Genomic DNA, 654 nt, shown 5'->3' on the forward strand with positions numbered 1-654 from the left:
TAGAACTGCCAATTGGCAATTGAAGTAAAGTAGCTTCGATTTCAAAGAAACCTACATTGAAGTCGATTGGCAAATGAACCAATCAACTTGGCATGGAACACGAAAGGGGAAGACTCCTATTGTCTCACTGCACCCCAAGAGATGCATAACCTNTACAGATAACAGTTTTGCATCAAGTCTGCTGATCAGAAATGACTCTCTTCAAGTTGTAGCACTTAGATCAGGGGTGTCAAACTCAATTTCACCGAGGGCCACTTCAGCATATTGGCGCCCCTCAACGGGCCACGTTGACGGTACAAATCAGGAGTGGATCCCTGCTAAAACACCCCAGACAAAAGGTTGATTCAGTTCTGTAGAGGCTTATAATGAGTCAATGGTCCAGGTGTGTTAGAGAAGGAATGCATCTAAAGTTGCAGATGGTAGCTCTGGAAAACTAGACTTGGGCAGCCCTAGCATAAATGTATAAAAATACAATGTTAAAAATAAATTAAACACCTCATATTGTTAAATAACTGATTTTATGTATTGAAGTTTTAAATATTACATTTGAGTTTCCATGGATGTAAAAATTACTGCTCAGTTTAAAAATTACATTATTTAAATCAGTGTTTAAAAGTAAGCAAACAAATAAAAACAAGTCACATGGGCAAACAT

The 654-nt window shown here is 37.8% G+C and overlaps 1 protein-coding gene across 7 annotated transcripts in view; it reads right to left on the reverse strand.

The window, feature by feature from the left end:
• Nucleotides 1-654, reverse strand: part of usp54b (ubiquitin specific peptidase 54b) — an 89499-nt gene that overhangs the window by 42037 nt on the left and 46808 nt on the right. The gene's annotated exons all lie outside the window — the stretch shown is intronic.

Source organism: Poecilia latipinna, unplaced genomic scaffold, assembly GCF_001443285.1.
Source record: "Poecilia latipinna isolate Pla-1442-1.1 unplaced genomic scaffold, P_latipinna-1.0 Scaffold1994, whole genome shotgun sequence".
Lineage (NCBI taxonomy): Eukaryota > Metazoa > Chordata > Actinopteri > Cyprinodontiformes > Poeciliidae > Poecilia > Poecilia latipinna.